Below are 20,445 nucleotides of genomic sequence, written 5' to 3'. Positions count from 1 at the left end.
TTGTGCGGTTCGGCCCCCAGTGGACCCCCCACCCCTGGGAACGTCTCATACCAGACGGGTGTAACCCCAAATGTTTGAGTGGAGACGGTGTTTGCGTAGCAATCGCCGACATAATACAACTGAGGCGGAATAAGGGGAACCAGCCCGCTACCGCCGAGGCAGGTGGAAAACCGCCTCAAAAACAAATCACAGACTGGTCGGCACACCGGACCTCGACACTAATCCGCCGGTGGATGCGTGCCGGCGACCGGCACGTCTTCCCACTCAGGAGGCAGCACGTTAAACTGCGAGGCAAGCCGGCATGGCTTTGTGACAGGTACAACAAGTAAATGTACAATCTTCCCCTTTAGGGACACAATTTCCCGTTAGCCAAACGTCGCGAAACATTTCCTCTGCGACAAATCCCACCTCTCGAAGGTTTCCCCAGAACGCAGAATAGGCGTTAATTCCATCCAATTAGGAATCACCGATCGTTTCTTGTAAGTACACTAATGAACCAAAACATTATGACCTCTGCCCATTGCGACGTTCGTTGGCGCCTAGTGGCGTTGCGGTCACGTGACGCAGTAACATAAGTATATAAACAGAGCAGACACGGACGGTGGATCACCCCAGCGGAAATATGGGATGCTGTTGGGAAAATCCATTGACATAAGCGACTTTGAAAAAAGCAGAGACCATGAACGAGTATCTCTAAAACGATGAAGCTCGTCGAATGTTCACGTGTGTCTGTCGTCAGCATCTACGAAAAGAGGTAGACGAACAATGAAACTTGGACTGGACGGTTAATGGCTGCACGTCCGCGACTCCTCATAGAACGTGGGGTTCGGGGTTTGTCTACTCTGTAAAAGGGGACAAAACGGATATCTGTGGCATCTCTGCCAACAGAGCCTACTGCTGGTTCTCGCGCAAGTCTTTCGGAGCACACCGGGGTTCATCGTCCATTGTTATCATGGAGCTCCGCAGTAGACCGTCCCTGCGTGTTGACATGTTGAACCAACGACATGGTTACGACGGCAGTGGGCAGGGACCATCAGTACTGGACCTCCGATCGACGGAAACGTGTCCTCTCTTTGGATGAATCACATTTTTACTACACTAGGTCGATTGTCTTCTCCACCAACGCCGTCATCGAAGTGAACAGCAGATCGAAACGTGCAGAGCAAGCTGAGGGGAGCAGTATTATGCTATGGGGACATTCTCCAGAACTTGCGTGGGACCTGTGATAGTAATCGAAGACACGCTGAGAGCTGCGATCCATCTGGATCCCTTTATGGTTGAAGTCTTCTCCGACGGCAATGTCATCTTTCAGCAGTATAATTGTCTGTGTCTCTGAGCCATAACCGTGGCCTGCCACTGCGGCCGAGCGGTTCTAGGTGCTTGGGTCAGGAACCGCTCTGCTGCTACGGTCGTAGGTTGGAATCCTGCCTCGGGCATGGATGTGTGTTATGTCCTTAGGTTAGTTAAGTTTAAATAGTTCTAGGGGACTGATGAAAAAATGGTTCAAATGGCTCTGAGCACTATGGGACTTAACATCTGAGGTCATCAGTCCCCTAGAACGTAGAACTACTTAAACCTAACTAACCTAAGGACATCACACACATCCATGCCCCAGGCAGGATTCGAACCTGCGACCGTAGCGGCCGCGCGGTTCCAGACTGTAGCGCCAAGAACCGCACGGCCACTTCGGCCGGCGGGACTGATGACCTCAGATGTTAAGTCCCATAGTGCTCAGAGCCAGAACCGTGCTACAGTGGTTTGAGGAGCGTTATAGTGAACTCACATTGAAGTCCCGGCGAACAAATTTGCCTGATGTAAGTTCTATGGAATCCATCTGGGTCGCTATCAGGCCCCGCCACTGCGACACAAAAGAGGGCTCGCTATTTACACGTTTTACATGGCTTGATTCCACTTACCTCCACAAACCTGCCAGCTATGTGTCGGATCTATGATACGCAATATCGCTGATCTGTTTCTTTCCAAAGACAGACAAACAAGTTATGAAGCAGGTGGTCATAATGAAACTGGCGGAAGTAAAGGTGTGAGGACGGGGCGTGAGTCGTGCTAGGGATGCTCAGTGGTAGAGCACTTGCCCGCGAAAGGCAAAGGTCCCGAGTTCGAGTCTCGGTCTGGCAGACAGTTTTAATCTGCCAGGAAGTTTCATGTCAGCGCACACTCCGCTGCAGAGCGAAAATCTCATTCAGGTGGTCATAATATTTTGGCTCATCAGTGTACAAATTGAGTCGTATGTTAAGTTAATAATAAATCAATAAAGAAAGAAATAAATCCAGCACCTGACGAATAAAAGCAAAAGCCTCCAAAGTGGTACTACAAATGCACGGTGTGGAGCGACCACGCCACAAAACAGATCCTTCGTCTTGTTTACAATGAGCGGAGTACCGCCGTCGAAAGACAGGTTCACTTTACACTTCTGTGCATACAAAGGCACAACATTTTTAGGCTATACCTACAGTACACCAAAACACCTGGTGTTTGATTTGCAAGTATGAAAGAACAATTTTTTGCAAGGTGCTTACCCCACCAGGTGGTACCATCCAATAGTTTCGAGGTCAAGACAGTCTGTATAAGTTTCAAGTGTCCAGTATACAGAGACAGAGCGACATAACATTTTATTAGTCAAAAAATGTCTACTAAAAATAGTTTCGTGACCTCAGAACCTTGCAATGATCGCAAAACCATTATCATGTGTCAACTACGTCACTTATAACAGTATTTACGACACTGACCGGATATTATGTGCATATTTTATATGCACGAGTAATGTCATTTTGAGTCTCTGGATCTCAGTAGCGGACAATGATGTTGAAAAAAAGTTTTAATGATCCCTGAGAACGCCACCGTAATTGCATATACTATTAATTTCGACGGTTTGGTAGCAATTGGAATGATGAAAATGGTCATTCTCACAGTAGGTACTTACGGTATCGAAAAAGAACGTGGTTTATCTGTTGTATTTTCATAATGAATAAATATTTTCGAAAACAAGAAAATCTCATTTCTAGATGAATGCCTAAAGAGTGTACATTCAAAATTCGAGCCATTTCGTGCGGTTAGTTACTTGGCTAAATGTGGCCCAATGTGCAAAAATGGCTAAGAACAGATTTTGCGGATTTGTGGATAAGTATTCTAAATTTGATCCTCCGGTTCTCAGTAGCAGATAATGACATCGAGAAGACGTCGACGTTCACTAAGTACATCATCTAAAGAACATATGGTAAAACTTTGTACAACCGTCCATGAGGAGAGCTGATAGAAGTGGCCATATCCGCAATTGATACTTTCGGTACCCAGAGATCACAGTCATTCGGGACTTTTTCAGGAACCGCCGATGAACAAACGGTGCTTTTATAAACCGCCAAAGGTCCGCTGTAGATCACACGTAAGCAAAAGAACGAACTGATTTTCACAATTTGCCTAGGCCGATGGAAATGTGTAATGTTCATACTTTGCCCTAGCTACATTATGCCCGTTCTTCCTATAGGGGTACGATTGGTCGCTTGACCCTTTATCCCTGTGATCAATGGAACCCGAGATATGACCGACTGAAAAACAATACTTACTCGCGCGCGGCGTTATCGAATATACTGGAACCGTGCAGTGTCGTGCACTAACGACTATGCAGAGTGTTGGGACTTTGTAACCTGTGTTCACTGGGACATACATTATGGGTTGTGGAGTAGTGGTTTCCGTATCTTAATAAATATTACCCAAATGGTTTATTCCATTAATTTTTGGTAGAAAAATTTCCTGTTTAATGATTAAATGTAAACGCATGATGTTTCTTTCCACATATTCGTTTACTACAAGTCTGATTTCATCTTACTACATCATCAGTAGTCAACAAATACTATTATCTGATCGTGAATGGTAAGAAGAAAATCGGTAACAATAAATAAATGTTAATGGAACAGAACTCCAATTGTTATTTTCATCCTTAGAATAATGAATACGTTATTTGCCTAGGTACCAGTAGTAGGGTTCTATAGCATCAATTCATTAGTCGGCCGCGTAATTTTCCTTGCATGTAATACAGTTATTTACCATCATTTTGTAAGGTGAAAGACGATATTAGAAAATTATGCACTCTTGTAATCTGAAGGTGGTTGGCAACTACTTAAGCCCTAAAGCCAAATTCTTATCTCAACTTCGAGATTACCACTGCAGAGACACAGTTTAAAACATAATAAATCACTGGAGAAAGTTTGCGTTGATATTCACAAGAGGCCAGGACATAAGCCCGGTTCCACATTACCACAAATCCTCCTCTCATTTTCAGAGGCTAAGTTGCGTACGATGAAACAACACTCTTACTTTCCAAACGGTCATGATATCGAAATGACGTTTTCACGAAGTGGTAGTACGGACAGGGGTAAATAATGTCATTGTATGTTTAACCTTCCAAACACTATCACACTATTTCACAGGTTGAACTTACTGACTGTATGGGCATCATTTTCGTAACTCGTGGTTCCAATACACGTTTTTAGCTTTTGTAGATACAGGGAACACTATTAACAAAGTTGACTAAGATATGCTTTTTGAAATTCCGAACGTCGCAGTGACTAAACACAGAAGGCGAAAATTTATCTACGACTTCAGCAGAAAGGAGACTGTAGTCATAAGAGTCGAAGAGAGCCTGTCACTGATCTCATGAAAAATTGTACATTGAGCATGCACTAAAGGAAAGCAAGGCGAAATATAGAAAGGGAATTAAAGTTCAGGGACAAGAAATTAGACATTTGAGGGTTGTTGATAATATCGGAAGTCTCTTAGAGACGGCAAAGCACTTGGAAGATCAGTTGAACAAAATGGGGAAAACGTAGAAAAGAGATTATAATGAGCAGAAATAAAAATGAAAACAAAGTGAATCGAATGCAGTCGAATGAAATCAGGTGGTATTGAGGGATTTAGATTGGGAAATAAGACACCCAAAATTTTCCATGCATTGTGCTGTTTGGGCAAGAAATAACTAACAATCGCCAAAGTAGAAACGTTAAAATACACAGACTGCCAATAACAACAAAAGTATTTATGAATAAGAAAAAATTCTTGTAATCGAATATAAATTATTAGGAGGTCTTTCCAGAAAGTATTTTATGAAGTGAAGCCCTAACAAGTGCACTTCCATGGATGACTATCCCGTATGACGAGCACGGGATGAGGATGACACGGCGGCCGATCGGTACTGTTGGGTCTTCCAAGGCCTATTCGCATAAAGCTTAGTTTTATCAGCTTCACAGATAATTGAAACATGGATGATAACATTTCAGAGAGAGGAAAATACAAGATTTTGAAATTGTTGATACAAATGAAAAAAATTTATTAAGTTAGATGAGTGGATGAGACAAATGACGGACAGGTACTGAACAGAACTGTGGAACAAAGAAATTTGTGGCACAACTTGAATAAAAGTAGTGTTCATTTGAACGGAAACATCATGAGGCGTCAAGGAATCGTTACTGAGGTAAAGGAAGGAAATGTAGAAGTTGGGGGGGGGGGGGGGGTGAAGGGGAATAATATAGATGATGGATCAAGACTTGAATACACTAAGTAGCTTGGACTAAATTTACGTTGCAGTAGATACGCTGAGGTGGAGATGAAGAGGCTTGCACAAAACAGAACTGCTATGAGAGCTGTTTCAAGCCAGTTTTATTACTGAAGTGTACAGCAGCAAGAAGAATCACCCATGAAGAAAACCGTGTATAATAAAACAAGTGTCTTCCTATTAATAGCTGTTGAAAAATGGTTCAAATGGCTCTGAGCACTATGGGACTTAACATCTATGGTCATCAGTCCCCTAGAACTTAGAACTACTTAAACCTAACTAACCTAAGGACATCACACAACACCCAGTCATCACGAGGCAGAGAAAATCTCTGACAGCTGTTGAAAAGACGAGTACAGTTCATTAACGCTCCTTAAAGCTGGCGTCGATAGATTCTGCACAAATCTCCAAGAAATGTGATAAAGTTGAAAGAAAAGGCTGTTGCAGTGTTAACACAAAGCGGGGTTTCCAAGTCAGGCTCCGCCCTCGCATTAGACATATCAAGTACTAACTGGTTGAACAAAAGCTGTCAAATCGCACATGAAGACGCACTAACATATCAAATAAATTTCGTGACTCCCTCCTTACTCACTTGAAATTGGTGTATAGTTCCATTTTCAATAATCGCCATTGACTCTGTATCGAAGTAAGACGAAGAGGAATTACTTGTTTTTATCTAAGGAGCTTCAATATAGCTTGTTGCTGCACTTAAAGACCATGACCCGCACTAGGCAGTATTCACACCACAGCAATTGGCTACAGCCGCCTTTTCTTTCCATTTCGTAACATTGCTTCCTTATTTTTGTGAAAATTTCTACGTCAGACCTAACTGGCGTTGTTTCAATGTACTCGTCATTCCAAGGGCTTTCTGAAGTCGTCAGTAAAAGTATGTTCTTCATTACAAATAGAAACGGTACTTTCTTACGTAACTCGGCTGTTACCGGATTTAAGGGGTGCAAACACAGAACGCGCCCCTCTGCGGTTTGTCATTTACAGTAATCTTTGTTTTTGAATATTCTCAATAGTTTCCCAGGATAAAAGATAAGCAGTGTTTCATCACGAGTTATACCATGTACACAAATTCAGAAACATTGCTCTCGAAAGCAAACATCTCGCTCTTCAAAAATGTGATAATGTTTCGGTTTCGTATATATACTATGACACACGAACAATGCTACACAAATGAACTGGAACAACATTGAAGTTGTCTAAAACAATCACGTTCAGGTGTAAGGCAATGTGTAGCAGTTGCCACATCGTTTGCCTGTATGTCCTACCAAACTGGTTATCACTATTTCCAAGTTTATTTTGTTCGAAGTTGTGATGTAACAGCGAGAGTAATTTATCGAAGACTGCAGGTGGCAAATGATGTGACGATTCCCTGGCTAAATAATGTACCCATTATCTTGGTAGTAGTTCTATTTAATTGTGTGATACATATGAAGGACATAAACTCGGCTGCCATAGAGGATGGAAATTCGACATTTACATTGATCAGCTAGAACATTATGACCATCGACCTACAATTGATATAAATAAGTCCAGGCGATAGCATCGTCCCCTGGTGAGGAATGACTGCTACTCAGACACACGCACCATCCATATAGTATCTGCGAATTAGATTAGAAGAAATGAAATACCTTGACGGAATCGAATGGATAAACCAAGTAAAGGTAAGTAATAATTTCCATGTAATAAAAGTTTTCTGGAAAGGAGGTAAATTTCCAATTCTAGGAGGGTTTAAATTTGTATTTCTACAGGAAAAACGAAAACTAAAGCGACTAGGAAAACATTTACGTTGGAATTCCGAATACAAAAGATCAAAAGGATAACAGTCAGGTGAGTAATCACTGCGATAATAAGCACTCATTTATCAGTTAACTTTAGCACACTAATTTTTCAACAGTAAGAACAACAAAATTTTCTCAAAAGACAAAAACACTGTGTCATTAGATGCAGCAAGTTAGACTGTCAGCACAGAAAACACCGAAATACGCTATTCACTAGCCACCGCAATTATATTACAGTACACCAAAGTCATACGCTTAAAAACTGGCTAAATTCCTGCTGTCATAAAAGAGCAAACACATATCATTTAACGAATTGAGCATTTGTATCGACTGTATTTAAGTATATACGTAGCTTGGAAGTTGCTGTTTGTCTGTTTCGAGGGAGCTGAAAACCTAATATAAATGTGGGGTATCATGTGTACAATTAATCTCAACAATAAGCAAAAGTGTTATTTAAGTCGCGAAAGGGAAAACGAAAGTAATATCTAAATTCTGGGCATGCCTTTGAAGCAGGATTCTCAGTTTTATTGATAAAAATTGATATAACGACTTCACACAGCTCAATGTTTTGCTTTTGCTGCAACAACTACGAAAAATGGTCGTGGTAATTGAAGCGTCATTGAGTCATTAATGGAGATGTAAGTACCATTAGTTTGCCACGCGGGGTAGCCGTGCGGTCTTGGGCGCCTTGTCACCGTTCGCGCGGCCCCCCCCCCCCCCCCCCCCCCCCCCCCGTCGGACGTTCGAGTTCTCCCTCGGGCATGGGTGTGTGTGTGGTCCATAGCGTAAGTTACTTAAAGTTAGGTTAAGTATTATGTAAGTTTAGGAGCTGATGACCCCTGCAGTTTGGTCCCACAGAACGTACAACAAATAAAGAGTACCATTAGTTCGTGAACTACTAGAGCAGTAGCTCACAAACTGCTTTGATTACAAGTTTTCGAAGTCGTCAGATAGCCAGCTTGCAAGATATTGAAATTGATGATTCACAATGCATCATCACCAGTTTGACCATATCAATACGAACGATGAAAAGTGAATTCAAGAACAATCAACAGTCATGTTATGCACAGTTCTTCATAAAAAAAATAACAGAATCGAAGGAAAAGATACATATAAACCAATCCTCGAAAAGGCCATCACTTGAGGGTTTATAAAAAAAATTTAAAATACAAACATGGTAAAAAAATCCAGATGAACTACTCAAGAGACCGGCTAAGATTCTAGCACTAAGTGCCGTAATGTTCCACACGCGACAGCTAGCTAGCACTGGTGATCTCTACAAATGTTTGAATCAGATGGAAAATGCTATTTATATCAACCAGGTCACAATCATAAATCATCAACAAATGAACGAAAATCAGTTGGATGAAAGTCCTCAAAGTGCATATGGTAGTCAAAGGTACCAAAGTATATGGCACTGAAAAGTCAACAGCAAGCTGTATAGATCTTGAAGATAGTTGCAGTGAATTCAAGAAACTTGAACGGTACTAGAACGAAGATAGAAAAACCTACCGAAAGGTCAAAGGCGTTGTGACAAACATGCTACCAGTATTTGCGAAAATCTCAATAACCCATAAAATGAAGAAGATTTTTTGTGTGTCCATCCTTGAGACTGGAGTTCAGGGGACTATGACGTCCAGTACGTAAGAAAATGAAACACCTACAGCCGTCTTATGATGTCATTTATTGTATGGCTACCAGTTTCGGTGCTTCAGTGTAGCATCTTCAGGCCTTAGCTGATGCCGAGAGGGTTAACACCATCCGTATACACTATGTATCAGTGGCCGACGTCTATAACTGGTTGGAAAGACAACATTGCGGTTACAGGTAATCTGCGAAAGAAAGTTATAGATGTTGACCACTGATACATAGTGTATACGGATGGTGTTAACCCTCTCGGCATCAGCTAAGGCCTGAAGATAGGGCACTGAAGCAGTGGAACTGGTAGAAATACAATAAGTGACATCATAAGGACGGCTGTACGTGTTTAATTCTCTTACATGATGGAGAAAACGGTGTTGCTGGTGAAAGTTTTAGTACAGCTCGACATTCGACAAATAATACATTCTGCCAGTGCTTTGGAGCAGCCACTGACACACGCGATTCCAGTTGCTCATCTAAATACGTATCAAATTTCCTAAAATAATAGAAGAAATACTGAAATTTGAAGGACACGAAGCATGTATTAGTGGGTCGTATTCAGAAAGCGCTCCCACCATAAAATACCGAGACAATATCTAACTTCTGCGCCAATATCAGCCTCACTGGGTGCGAGAAAGAACACTGATACGTGCAGGAACTAACTGGGTCATTGAAACAGATGTAGCAGCAAATAGCGGCGGTTCATTTTTTAGATCTATAGGAAAGAGGTGAGGGAAAACTGACTATAAAATAGAACGAAAAAGTGCAGAGGCCTCAGATCTGCTGAATTACCTTGACAGAACAGTTAATGAAAATTATGAAAGTAGGTGAATAGTTGTTGGCAAGATCGTGACAATTTTCCGAGCTCAGCCTGAAGCGAATGCAGCATGTGGTTCAAGAAATAAAGCAGTATGAGTCAATCGCAACTATTCCCGAACGCGACAACCAACTGAACTAGCACAGAATGGAAAATATGAGTAGCCTGTAGCTACCGGCCAAGCTTTGCAACTGGTGTTGTGAAGGCATAGCTAATGGTAGAACGCCCCGTGTTTTGGAGCTATAACAAAATGTGCCGGAAGAAATCAAATGTCTAATCCCAATTGAAATGAATCTGGTAAAAAGCCGACAAGCGTTTCAAACCCTTGAAAAGCAAAACCATCGTTTCTGACACATGGATCAATGCGCTGAAATGTCTCACCGTTCATTTGGCGCTTGCACTGTCTGCAACGCATACATACCTCTTTGGAAGAAACACTACCATCAGCTAAGAGAGATAACATCACAATCGATGTCTTTTGGCAATGCTTGGCTGACGTAAAGAAGCTTTACAAAACAATTTATAAACTGAAGGAAATTAACCCACTACACAAAGGTATGATTGTGAACACGCCACAAGTATTTTAAAAGCAATTGGAAAATAAGGACTATGTTCCATTCAGGGTAACTGAAAATTCGGAGCAACATCAACTTGATTCAGAGCTGAAACATACCACTGAAATCGAACCGTATACTGAAGTTATAGTGGAGCCAAAATGCAGTCGGTCCTCACTCTGCACATGTACAGAAACCAACGAATAACAAGTGATGCACCATGTAACAGTGATCAGCATCTACATCTACATTTATACTCCGCAAGCCACCCAACGGTGTGTGGCGGAGGGCACTTTACGTGCCACTGTCATTACCTCCCTTTCCTGTTCCAGTCGCGTATGGTTCGCGGGAAGAACGACTGTCTGAAAGCCTCCGTGCGCGCTCTAATCTCTCTAATTTTACATTCGTGACCTCCTCGGGAGGTATAAGTAGGGGGAAGCAATATATTCGATACCTCATCCAGAAACGCACCCTCTCGAAACCTGGCGAGCAATCTACACCGCGATGCAGAGCGCCTCTCTTGCAGAGTCTGCCACTTGAGTTTATTAAACATCTCCGTAACGCTATCACGGTTACCAAATAACCCTGTGACGAAACGCGCCGCTCTCCTTTGGATCTTCTCTATCTCCTCCGTCAAACTGATCTGGTACGGATCTCACACTGATGAGCAATACTCAAGTATAGGTCGAACGAGTGTTTTGTAAGCCAAAACTATCCAGAGCTGCACCGACAAGGGTGACACCACCCAATCATCTTAAAACACCGCTTTAGAAGTGCTGGTGACCGTTTTCGAAGAAATAAACAATACTTGCTCGATGAACGTAGCCGAAAATACGATCTTTTCGTCTAGCAAGGCATGTAAGCACTACCGAAGACCAGCAGAAACCCGAACTTGACATGTCATGAACTGAAGGAGCAAATCAAGAATAGGAGCCAGGCCCTTGCAAACAGTTTTAATCCCACGTTCACTTAGAATAAAGGAACAAAAGAACACTACATCCAAAAATTTGATGACATGCAAAGTTTTGATGAAACATTTAGCCCACCAACTAGTTTTGTAACACTGTCTTGCACTGAGTACAGCTGGGAAGACATATATGATTGCCTCAAGCTCATAAAGCGAGATGGACTGAATATCACCAGTTGCAGAACAATTTAGCAAGCGACTAACTGCTTTCATGAACAATGTTATACTCGAAAGAATGGTATATTGGGTGAAGTAATCCATCGTTTTGGAAGAACCGTATACCATGGAAGATACTCTTCTCACATTAATATGAAGCTGTGAGTGACAAATGATCCTGTCATTGGCCACAGAAGAACCTGAAAAGTTCATCGACAGTCACATATCTTGCTGTCTTCCAATCGGGAGAAAAAGCGCATAGTTCCATGATTTCGTAAAGAAATTCCAAATGAGCACATGCTAGCAGAGATGCCAAAGGTGCCAAATGAGATGATATCTTCATAACCCAAAAAACCAACAGAAAAAATTGAAATTGTATTTCTAGAGGCTATAGTACAATCAGGATGCAGGAGAAGGCAAATAAAGAAAATGTCTGAATTAAAACGAAAACGAATACTACAACCCATGGATGCTGTTAGACTGGGGCACTAACACGGACATTCATTACATCAGTAAAACCAGTTTTATTTTGAACCGGTGTGTTACTGATACATCACCAAAGCAGAAAATAAAACTAAGAGAAAAACTGTGCGCAACCATCCATCATGAGCTTCCATTATGCAAATAGCTGTATATAACTGCCGCCATAAATGCGAAAAAACGTTAAACTGGCACTTACGAAGATGCCGATGATCTATTTGGGTTGGAATTGCTTGTAGATAGTGACTAGAAAAATATGTAAACAGCTGCATCCCATCAGCACGAAAACGACGGTTATTGAAACTGAATGAACTCAATGAAATTGATGAAGAATCATGCAAGCTCTATTGTGCAACCTTGCTCGAAAACTACTAGCCGAAAAGAGGCGAAAAATTAGAAAAATATTCTTTGGCCGAAGCTGCTAAATGGCACGAACAGCAAATGAAAGAAAATCTCGGATGATTCCGAAAATGTTAGAAGCCATGTGTACACAGAACAACTTATTTCGATCTGAAAACTGGCACCAGCGATGTAGCATGCTACGAGCAGCATCTGATGGTGTTTAAACCATGGCGGAAAGAAGCAGAACACACCGTCAAATGAAACTATAAATGAAAAACAACCGGCAATCATCAGTCAAGTTTAGCTGGAGGAAGACATAAGCAATTTGAATAAAGAACAACGAGCAATTTTTGATAAAATAAGCAGCCACATATCATTGCAGCAGAATCTGGCCAGCCCAGTGATCCAATCCGCATGCTTATCAGCGGTGTTTCTGGAACTGGAAAAACTTTTTGATCAATGTCCTGTCACTGAAGATCCGATTTATCTCCAACAGTGATTCAGTGGCGGTAGCAACCGCAGCACCAGCAAGCTTAGCTGCGTACATCATCGGCGGTGTTACGACGCACACGTTTTTCAAGTTATCGTGGCAACACACCGACAAAAGCGAATCTGAATATTGGAAACCTCTCCCGGGCGATGACATCGAATTCGACCGACAATGAACAAAAATCGGATCAATAATCATTGATGAACATTCTATGACGTATAGCACTTGCAATGATCTACAGCCAAGTCACTGACGCACTTGGAGATTTTTGATCTCGGCTTTGACAGTATGAACATCATCGTGTTCGGAGGTTTTCTGCAATTACCAACAGTGAAAGCAGCATTCTATTAAAGAAAACGACATTGAATCACAATAAGGAAATTTGCAACAGCGCATTTTTATTCACTTGGGGATCACTGTTTCGTTCGCTGAACTGATCGAAAACAGGCGGTAGCGAGAGTAATTTGAGTGTGCCAGGACGCTAAATCCAGTAAACCTAGCCTACCCACATCGACAAGACATATAACTACTTAAAAGTCGTCTCAAAGGAAATGTGCATACATTTATTGCACTAGCAAGAAGCTGCAGACCTCCCTTCAGAACACAAAACGAATAGCATCGCCATCATGCCGCTGTACAGACAAGTTGAATAATTCGTTGCAGCAACGCAACGGACGGAGGTCGTGGTTCAGAAAAATCAAATCTTTCGATTTAGTGGTGCATAATCAAAAGAATTTGAAAGTAAGAAAAACGAAAAGAACAAGAAAAAGAAGGCCTCAGACACTTCAGAGTTAGAAGATGAATTTCTCATAGGAGATGAAGCCCAAGAAATGCTCTGCCGAATGCAAAGAAAGACCAGATCAGTGGAAGTTTAAGCTCAGAAGTGGAAAAAAAAGGACTACGGCAGCGTCTGATCCTCGTTGAATTCGATGATGTCGCAAAAGTAACAGAAATAGAACGAGAGATAGCAAGGTTCGACATCCAGCACAGGTGCCACATCCCACTCTTCCCTGCCTATGCAATCAGCATTCGCCGTTCAACCTTGAACAGTGTCCTACTCGATATCGTTTTTTGTATTCCGAAAACTCAATGAGCTTCGTAGCTCTTTCACGCGCTCTACGACTCAGCAGTTCTTCACTGTAAGCAAGAAGGTCTTCACGAATACATTCATCTAAGAAAAGCAGTCGCTTTCAAGGATTCACGCTTTGGATCATTCTACCATCAGATCATTCGCAAAGCAGCAGAAAATCGGTATCAACTTTGATAATTTAAGAAGTCAACGCAGCGAAACTGAACCTGAACAACAGAACAAAATACCAAACCAAATAGCAGCTACAACGAACCGACCGCTGGAACGTCGTATAAACATCGTATACCTACGTAACACTGGTGTGTTCCGCTACGGAAATACAGTGTATGTTTCAGATCACAGGATTTGTCTTTTACACCTGAAACTACGTGACTGAAAGCACTGATGAAGAAACTGATACAAGGATCTGATGCAATTCCACAGCTTATATGGAATACAGAGCTACGCTAAAAATGTTCGAATAAACGTCAGCAACCATACGGAGTATCACTACTAAGGGCCAGTTCTGCAAGATGTATGACTAATTTACATTAGCTTGCTGAATAAGGTAGTGAATTCCAACCAACCAGCTATTTCTTCTCCTCTCTTCAAAAAATACACCGCCAATCTTCAGCTTACGGCTACCCAACTGCAGGTGAGATGCGAATGCCACTACAGCCCATCAATAAAGCAAAAAAAAAAAAAATAATAAATCAGAGATTTGCTGTAGCCGAAGCAGGAGCGTATCGAATGTATAAGCTACAGTGCGACCGGATGCATGGTCAATGAAGCCTATGGAACTGGAAGTCAAATGGTTCAAATGGCTCTGAGCACTATGGGACTTAACATCTTAGGTCATCAGTCCCATAGAACTTAGAACTACTTAAACCTAACTAACCTAAGGACATCACACACATTCATGCCCGAGGCAGGATTCGAACCTGCGACCGTAGCAGTCCCGCGGTTCCGGACTGAAGCGCCTAGAACCGCACGGCCACCGCGGCCGGTTCTGGAAGTCAAGAAACATATTTGTTGATAACTTTTGACATTTCCGAACACAATTCTATCAAGAAGGAGAAAAAAAAATGGAACAGCGAACACTCATGGGGCTGAAAGGGATATCGATCATTAACCACGAAAAACGCTTAACAGTAATAGCTACAACTCTACATTCGGGAGAGTCAACCGAATCTGTATGCCAATGATAGTGTACCAGACGAATACTGAGGTGCTCTCACATTTCACAGTTAATTTGGAATGCTACTTAGCAACACTGCCGTTTTCAATTATTTAAGTGATTTCTGAACTGCGTATCGTTGCATGTGTGTCAGATAACTGGAACCGGATGTGAAAAATACTACGTGATAACCGTGAGATAAATGTGACCGACTTCAATATCATGAAGTACCATCGTCGTATAAAACCAAATTCTCAAATGGACTCGAAAACACTGACATGCTTTTTATGGAACGATTTTGAAAACGGAAGATTCTGTTTTAGTTTACATTTTAAAATTACATTTACATCTACACAGATACTCCGCAAGCCAACGTACTGTGCTTTGCAGAGGGTACTCTGTACCACTACTATCCATTTACTTTCCTGTTCCGCTCGAAAATAGATCGAGGGAAAAACGATTATCAATATACCTTCATATGAGCCCTAATTTCTGCACTCTCGGTCGGCAGTCAGCTTCAACTGCTGGTTCTCTAAATTTCCTCAATACTGCGTCTCCAAAAGAAAGTCGCCTTCCCTCCAGGGATTCCCAAGGTTCAGAACCATCTCCATACTACTTATGTCTTGTTGAAACCCACCGATAACAAATTTAGCAGCCCACCTCTGAATTGCTTCGATGTCTCCCTTCAATCCAAAATGGTATATATCCCAAACACCTGAACAGTACTCAAGAATGGGTCACACAAACGTCCTGTATGTGGTCTCACTTACAGGTGAACCACTCTTTCCTAAATTCTCCCAATAAACCGAAATCGACCATTCGCCTTCCCTACTTACAAGGTCTTTACTTTGCATATGGCTTTGCAATGTTACACGCCGATATTTAAACGACTTGACTGTATCAAGCAGGACACTGGTAACACTGTAACCGAAGACTACCGGTTTCTGCTTCCTATTCATCCGCAATAACTCACATTTTTACACATTAACAAAAAAATGGCTCTGAGCACTATGGGACTTAACTTCTAAGGTCAGCAGTCCCCTAGAACTTAGAACTAATTAAACCTAACTAACCTAAGGACATCACACACATCCATGCCCGAGGCAGGATTCGAATCTGTGACCGTAGCGGTCGCGTGGTTCCAGACTGTAGGCCTAGAACCGCTCGGCCACCTCGGCCGGCTACACATTAACAGCTAGCTGCCATTCATCACAACAACAAGATATTTTATCCAAGTCGCCTTCTATCTATCTTCACTCAACTTCGACTCCTTAGCGTACAGCAGAGCACCATCAGCAAACAACCGCAGATTGTTGCCCACCCTATCGGCCGAATACTTTCTGTATACAGAGAACAACAGCGATCCTATCTCACCTCCCTGAGGCACTCTTAGCAGTACCCTCGTCTCTGGTGACCAATCGCGTTTGAGCACAACATACTGGATTCTATTACTTAAGAAGTCTACGAGCCACTCAGATATCTGTGAACTTATCCTATACGATCGTACCTTCTTTAACAGCCCGCAAAGGGGCCCCGTGTCAACTGCTTTCCGGGAATCTAGAAATACAGTGGTGCCTGTCGCCGTCACCAATAGAGAGAAAAGGTTAAGCTGAGTTCCGCATGAGCGATGCTTTCTAGGGCCATGCTGATTCATGGACATAAGCTCGTCAGTCACCAGAAAGTTTATTACATCCGAACTGAGAATATGTTCAAGGATTCTGCAGCGAACCGAAGTTAGAAAAAATAGTCTGTAATTTTGCGGCTCCATTCGTTCAAACTTGCACATTCAGACAATTGCTAACTGTATTCTTCTATATATTATTCTTGTAAGCAATTAAGATGCATGACCTGTTACGCTGATAGTGCGATAACTCACACACTTGTCAGTTCTTGCAGTCTTCGGAATTGTGTGGGTGATATTTTTCCGAAAGTCAAATGGTATGTCCCAGATTCATACATTCTGCTCACCAACAAGAATGGTCGTTTTGTTACTACTACCCACATTATTTTAGAAATTATGGTCGATTATTTACTTCTTCTGCTTTATTTGGTCATACATCCTCCAAAGTTCTCTTAAATTCTATTACTGGATCGTCTACCTTTTCTAAATCGACTCCTATCACATCAGACAAATCTCCCCCTCATAGAGGCCTTCAATGTGCTTTTTCCGCCTATCCACTCTCTCCTCTGTATCTAACACTGGAATTCCAGTTGCGTTCTTAATTTTACCATCCTTGCCATTTATATCACCGAAGGGTGTTTCGCCTTTCCTGTAAGCTGAGTCAGTCCTTTCGAAAATCATATCTTTTTTGATTTTTTCACATTTTTCATCCAGCCATTTTGTCCTAGCTTCCCTGCATTTCCTGTTTATTTCATTTCAAAGCAGTTTTATTTCTGTATTCCTGAAGTTCCCTCAACACTTTCGTAGTCCCTTCTTTCATCGATCAACTGAAGTGATTCTGCTGTTACCCACGGCTTCTTTGCAGTTACGTTCTTTTACCCATGTTTTTGTATCTAGCTTGTGACATTGCCCTTCTTATAGACGTCCATTCCTCTTCAACTATACCGCCTTACTGAGCTATTCCTTTTTGACATATTTATAGCCTTAGAGAATTTCAAGTGTATCTCGTCATTCCTTAGTGTTTCTGTATCCAATTTCATTGCGTATTGATTTTTTCTGACTAATCTCTTCAACTTCAGCCTACTCTTCATCACTACTACATTCAGATCTGAGTCTGTATCTGCTCCTGGGTACGGCTTACAATGCAGCATCCGATTTCTTAATCTCTGTCTGACCATGATGTAATCTCACGGAAATCTTTCCATAACACCCGGTGTTTTCCAAGTATACCTCCACCTCTTGTGATTTTACTACTAGCTGAATCTTATTACAGAACTCTATTAGTCTTTCTCCTCTCTCACTCCTTGTGCCGAAACCATATTCTCATGTAACCTGAAATTTATTACAGAAGCCAAGTAGTCATTCTTCTCTCTCATGCATTGACCCAAATCCGTATTCTCCTGTAAACTTTCCTTCTACTCATTCCCCTACAACTGCATTCATCATGAGTATGACGTTTTCATCTCCCTTTGGGTATTGTATTACCCTTTCAATTTCCTCACACACTTTCTCTATCTCTTCATATTAAGCTTTCGACGTCAGCGTGTATACCTGACCGGTCGTTGTCGGTGTTCTGTCGATTCTGAGGAGAACAGTCCGATCTCTGAACTGTTCACAGTAACACACTCTCCGCCCTGCCTTTCTATTCATAATGAATCCTACTACCGTTATACCATTTTCTGTTGCTGTTAATATCGCCCTATACTCATCTCACCAGAAATCCTTGTCTTCTTTACATTTAACTTAACTGACCCCCTACTATATCTAGACTGAGCTTTTGCGTTTCCATTTTTCGATTTTCTAGCTTCCCTACCACATACAAGCTTCTGATATGCCACGCTCTCACTCGTATGTTATCCTTTCATTGGTTATTCAACTTTTTCTCACAGTCACCTCCCCCTTGGCAGTCCCCTTTCAGATTTCCGAATGGGGGCTATTCCGTAATCTTTTGCCAATGGAGAAATAATCATGACACCTTTTCAATTAAAGACGAAATATGTCTTTAGTGCAGTGGTTTGCATATCCTTCTGAATCCTCATGCCGCTGATCATTGCTGATTCTTGCGCGTTTAGGGGCAGTTTGCCACCCCAAAGAGAAGAGACTGCCCTGAACCACTCACTATCCGCTCCTCCGCTCTCTTTGACATGGCCGTTGGCAGAATGAGTGTGACTTATTCTGCCGAAAGTTTTCGACCGACAATACTGATTATTAACCAAAATATAAGCTGCGGTTGGTTTTGATCCAGGGATCGAGGACGTTTTGTTACTAACCAAAGACACAAGACCTACACCATGGGTGCATGTACGGACATTTAAAGTGGATACCATCAGTTATAAGTAGCACCTGAAGATTGTTTAAAGACAGAATTCTCAATTCCCACCTAGTTGATCAATATTGTTGCATGTCTTCTGGGATGAAAAACACACCAGTTACTTTACTGACTGCTGTGTGGTGGGGCTTAGAACGGAAGCAGTGTATCGTTCATTTAAATGTCATAATAGTTCTCTCCAGATATATCCAGTATCGTATAGTGCGTCCATGCGAAGTTTCGGTTAGTCTGCATGCAGCCCAGAGCCAGGAAAATCGCCATTTCCTGGGGACCACCACTAGCTGACACTGTTAAAAACGTTCCGATACCCACTACCTTAAAGGTATTGCATTTATATTAATGCTTTTCTAATTATTGTCGAATTTTCATTCCAGAATCGAGCCCTCAAAGAGTTGTTAAGGTCTGTGAACCCGCATTTATAAAACTAAATGATACATTAACGTCTGGTCCAATTCTTGCCTTTCCATATTACCAGTAAAAATTTTATACTCTCATGTGGCTCCAGCTGTTTTGGGTTAGCTTGCGTTTTGAGTCAGAAAATTGATGTGTGGGAACACTCCATAGCAAATGTATTCAGACACCTTAATAGCGTGAAAAAGAATTATTCAACAACTGAAATGGTGGCGTTAATATTCAGAATAACTTACTTCTGGTGTTCTTTCTATGGATGACTTTTCAAAGTATAAATCTATTATGCTGCACTCCAATGGTTATTAAGATTTAAAGATCAAACTGCTAGGTTAACTAGATGGGCACTTGACTTCCAAGTAATAAATTACTCAGAAATGTCACATGAAAATGCAAACTGTCTGAATCACAAAGTACACACTGTAGAATGTGCTGGCAAGAAAAGGTCGAATGGAAGGAAGCCCAAAGTATTGGTTCAAATTGTCAGTGGTTCGCCAGATAGCAACAGTTCAGTATAGAGGATGCAGTGTTATGCAGGAGGACAAGATGTAGGCTACACAAAGTTGTTCCAGAGAATTACAAATGAGGTACTGAGGCAGGCTCATAATACGGTTTTTATAGGACATATTAGTTGCAGGTAATGGAATGCAGAATACACTAAATTACTTGTGGGTAACTTGTAGACAAATTGTCGACCGTTTCGTCTAGAACGACCATGCACACAAAAAAGGATTGTGTCACAATGATTATCCAGGACAGATGAACTACACACACCAAAAAAAGTTTTGCATCAACTGAGTTACGATAGATCCGGAAAGTGTACAGAAAACTGGAATAGAGATCAACATAAACATCGTTTCCGCACTCTTTATTGCTCATGAAAACCACATATTGCATGTTCTACGATCACGCAGCGAGACCTTCAGAGGTGTTGGTGCAGATAGATGTGTACACTGGTACCTCTAAAACCCAGTTGCACGTCCTCTTGCATTGATGCATGCTTGTATTCGTCGTGGCATACTATCCAAAAGTTCATCA

General features: G+C 41.8%; 1 protein-coding gene across 1 annotated transcript in view; it reads right to left on the bottom strand.

Moving 5' to 3' along the window:
• The window catches only part of LOC124799178, a 777,782-nt gene that overhangs the window by 327,905 nt on the left and 429,432 nt on the right, over positions 1-20,445 (bottom strand). The window lies entirely within an intron of this gene.

Source organism: Schistocerca piceifrons, chromosome 5 (assembly GCF_021461385.2).
Source record: "Schistocerca piceifrons isolate TAMUIC-IGC-003096 chromosome 5, iqSchPice1.1, whole genome shotgun sequence".
NCBI classification, from domain to species: domain Eukaryota; kingdom Metazoa; phylum Arthropoda; class Insecta; order Orthoptera; family Acrididae; genus Schistocerca; species Schistocerca piceifrons.
The sequence above is the reverse complement of the archived record's forward strand: the minus strand, read 5'-3'. Positions and strand labels throughout refer to the sequence as shown.